This window comes from Lygodium microphyllum, chromosome 4 (genome assembly GCF_053477565.2).
Source record: "Lygodium microphyllum isolate KBCC chromosome 4, Lygodium_microphyllum_v1.1.10, whole genome shotgun sequence".
NCBI lineage: Eukaryota > Viridiplantae > Streptophyta > Polypodiopsida > Schizaeales > Lygodiaceae > Lygodium > Lygodium microphyllum.
The window spans coordinates 87,589,915-87,594,532 of record NC_141138.1 but is presented as its reverse complement, the minus strand read 5'-3'; the positions used below and the strand labels follow the sequence as shown (position 1 = coordinate 87,594,532).

The following is a 4,618-nucleotide window of genomic DNA, read 5'->3' as shown; positions in this document are numbered from 1 at the left end:
AAATATGTTTGATTTATTTATTTGTATTAATTTTTTATTTTATTTACTAATGATATTATGTAAAACGTTTTTAAATGTTAGCATGTTAAATCATATTGTTGTGATATATATATATATACACACACATAGATTTTATTCATATTATAATATTAAATTAATTATACCAAATGTAAGTGAAATAATCACATTAGTTTTATTATGCTAAAATTGTTATATAATGTACAATTTTAGATCATAGAATGATGTACAAATATGTATATCTTTAAAAATATATAAATACTTATAAGAATACTTTATCTATTTTTATATATTAATTTTAAAGTTATGGTGATATTGTTAAATTTCTTTGCTTACATTAATACTTCTTGATATTAATTGTTAGTATACTTTGTTATTATATTAGTTGTATTAAATCTTATTAATTATATAAAAAACATTTGAGTTTTATTAAGTATTTGTATTATACATTTGGAATAATTAAAACTAAGATTTTGCAAGATCTTGTAAGATTTGTATTAACCTCTTAGTTTTATATAAAAAATAAGTATTTGTATTGACTAAAATCTAAGTAATTATACATTTTGTAAGAAATTATAATATGTATATTAGTGTTGTGTTATTATTTTCTTTAGAATAAATTTTTAATTTGTTAATTTTTTTGGATTGCAAACTTAAAAGAAATAAGTTAAATCAGCGTGAAAGAATTTACTTTTGAAATTATTTTTATTTAAAAATATAATAAATAGTTACAAGAGAGTAAAATATAATTACATAAAGTTTACTTTAATGAAATTTAAAATTTAAAATTTAGAGTTTTGATAATGTAAAAGGCTACTTGTTTATTTGAAATAAAATTGAGGGTTAAGGTTTTTAGTTAATTTATCTTGTTATATTAATAATACATTATTAACTAAAAATATATGTAGAGATCTGTATATACTAGATTGAGAAATATAATTTGAAGATAAAAAATAAGCATAAAAAGTAAAATCTATTTCTTTATGAAAATATGCATGTAATGCATATTTGTGTGATACAAAATGTATAATGGATGATAATTTGATCAACATTGTAATGTGATGTTTTTCAATAAGAAAATAAGTATCCAATCAAGTCCTATAATGAATAATTGATTTTATCTTGCTAAGTGTTCTCTTTTGTAAAAGTACATACATACACCTATATGTGCATATGTATGCATAGACATGTGCATATATTTATGCACACACACACACACACACACACACACACACACACACACAAAACCAGGTATAATTAAATTAAATTACTTATCAATTTTAATTTTATGACTTAAATTATAATATAATAATATCAATCTAACTTGATTCACGAACATCAAGGTTATTTGTCTAAGGTTCTTATTTCTAATCAATATATTTTATATATTGTGATGTCCTAAATGGTTGCAATGCTTTTATAAATGTATATTTTTATATAAGCAACAAGAGCCACAACATTTTTAAGCATATAAAAAGCTATGACAATAATTTGTAATGAGATGAATGATCACAAAAAAGGGTAGTTGTTATTTGCACTTTAGTGCTTTAGTTTAGTACCTGAACAAAATTTGTGATCTAAAATGGACATGAATAAACTACATGGATGTTAAAGTTATTATTAACAAAACTTTTATCAACATATAGAATATATGCATGTACTTTTGGATGTTTAAAAAATAAGAAGCACCAAAATATTTGCCATTTGAATGAAACTTCTTAAAGTGACCTTAAGATTTTAAAAATGATTAAAACATCTACCATTTATAACATGAATTTGATGTATTGAAAAAACAAAAAATTTAGAATGTACAAAGTGCTAATATATGACTATTTCAAAGGGCAAGAGGGAGACACAAGTTTCTCAAACCTTTATTAAGATTTTTTTTTGTCATATTAGAAGAAAGTGTGCATAATTAAATACTCACTCTTCTTGCCTGATATTCTTGTGGATAGTATTCCTATGAACTAATAAGTATAAATGTTTCAAGGCTAAGTGGACCAATTAATTGAAGTTAACAGCGGGCAATTTTTTTGAGACCTACACCACCTTGTCACCACACCCTTGTATAAGATACTTGCTTTTGAAACTAAAAATATTAGTACCATTATAAAAGCTGCAAGAAGATCAATCTTAAGAAACTCTTCATCGTATGCTAGAGGAACAATGTCCAACATGTCCGTCAAAGCCTAATTTAAGCATCTATTCAGTATCAAGTAATTTTACTCTCCAGAGCTTGTGGCTACAAAAAAAATTAAGTGAAAAAATAAAAGTGAAATCTATAAGACTCATATTCTTTCCCATTTGTGTTGCACTTGTCACCAAGAGGTATGATCACAAAACATTCACATCAAATAAAGCTTAGCCTAAATACTTCTTGAAACTTGTCTTTCCATCTTGGATTAAACCAAATGTAGGACAACAAATGCTCTATATACCAAATCAATAAGAACACCAAAATAACACTAAAAATCCCTTGATGGAGGCCTCTCTTGAATGGGGACATGTATCTTCACAATACAATTAGAGAATATTATCTTTAGCAAAGAATAATGAGGGAGCCTAAATGCTGCAAACTGCATCAATAGTCACATGTCATCTATAAATGGTTAATAAATAAGTCAAGTGCTTATACAAGCTTAGCAACATTAAGTTCTTTTAGATGGCTGGTGGCAATTGCATTTCGAGTCACATCCTGATATTGTTTGATTCAGTAAACAACATACACATAAAATTAGCACCCACTTGATTCATATGTGTGTGAGAGAGAGAATTTTGCTAATGGAGAAGCATTTCATTCTTCACGAGTCCCCTTTTGTTGGGCACTTAGAGCATGTTCTAAGTGAGAATCTTGTGCTTGTTGAGGACAAGTCATCTATCCAATATGAAGTAATTATACTCTCAAGAGCTTGTGGCTACAAAAGAGATTAAGTGAAAAAATAAAAGTAAAATTTATAAGGCTCATATTCTGTCCCATTTGTGTTGCACTTGCCTCACCAAGAGATATGATCACAAAACATTCACATCAAATAAAGCTTAGTCTAAATACTTCTTGAAACTTGTCTTTCCATCTTGGATTAAACCAAATGTAGGACAACAAATGCTCCATATACCAGATCAATAAGAACACCAAAAATACACTAAAAATCCATTGATGGAGGCCTCTCTTCAATTCGGACCTGCGTCTTCACAATACAATCGGAGAATATTAAATTTGGCACAGAATGATGAAAGAGTCTAAATGCTACAAACTACATCAGTAGTCACGTGTCATCTATAAATGGTTAATAAGTAAGTCAAGTGCTTATACAAGCTCAACAACATTAAGTTCTTTTAGATGGCTAGTGGCAATTGCATTTCCAATCATACCCTGATATTGTTTGATTCATGCAACAACATACACATAAAATTAGCACCCGCTTGATTTCTATGTGTGTGAGGGAGAGAATTTTGCTGATGGAGAAGCATTTCATTCTTTGCAGGCCCCCTTTTGTTGGCTGAGCACTTAGAGCATATTCTAAGTGAGAATCTTGTGCCTGTCAAAGACAAGTCGATTGACTTGTGGTTTCTAGAGGATGGAAGGGTTGGCAACTTTAAGATTGGAAATGATGTGTTTCCAACATCCTTGTTGGATATGCCTTGTGTTCTATAATCTTACAAGACCTATGATGATAATGTGCTAATCAAAGTAGCTGGTAGTGGTCAGATCATCATAATGAAAGAGGAGAAGGATGCTCTTCTTGAAAGCTTTGAATTTAGATATGGGATAACCCTTCCAATGAGAGATGCTTGAAGGCAAAATTTTCCAAGAATTAAATCCTAAAGTGGTCCAATAATTTGAAAATGATTTAGTGAACATCTTGGCAAAAAGAACAACACAAGATGTAAACGTTGAAATTGTGGAACAAGAGGAAGATGTTGATGACGAAGAGAAATCGCTTGAGTCCACTACAAAGAAGGTCGTAGCTATTAGTCCTAGCAAGTCCACTATTGAAGGTCCTAATGATTCAACATGACAAGAATGATTCCAATGATTATGACTTAACAATGACATTCTCGCTCACCCTAACCATCTTTAAAGAAGATACAAATGATCAAGCTAATAAATCTATAAGGTTCATATTGTCCTCACAAAAGGAAGGAAGCAAATGTGGTTAAAGATCCTCCTTCGCCATCCTCAAATTTTGTTTTGGATGTGCAAGCTAACACTCGTTCAAATGAGAAGAAAAGACAACTCTTAAAGGGTTGGGGACACTCAACAATCAACGAGTTTTGATACTCTTTGATCCAGGGTCCATAGATAATTTTGTGTTAGCAGATACTGATGAAAGGCTACAAATTCCATCGGATCGATTGAGAACACCAATTGGATCAGGTTCAACATTTGAAGGACTTACAACCAATTCTACTCCTATTCAAAGGAAGTTGAATCTTAGAATTGGGGATTACCACAACCAAGAATCTTTTCTACTTGCACCCATAGGTAACTGTGATGTTATCTTAGGCATGCCTTGGCATTACAAGATTAGACCTCTTTCCGATTTTGTTAAGAAGAACCTTGCATTTCAATTCAAGGGTCAGAATATAGTATGCATTGCTG

General features: G+C 29.7%; 1 pseudogene; it reads left to right on the top strand.

The window, feature by feature from the left end:
• The first annotated feature begins 3,474 nt into the window (after nt 1-3,474).
• LOC148037272 (transcription initiation factor TFIID subunit 7-like) lies at nt 3,475-4,343 on the top strand (annotated as a pseudogene).
• The last annotated feature ends 275 nt before the right edge of the window (nt 4,344-4,618 follow it).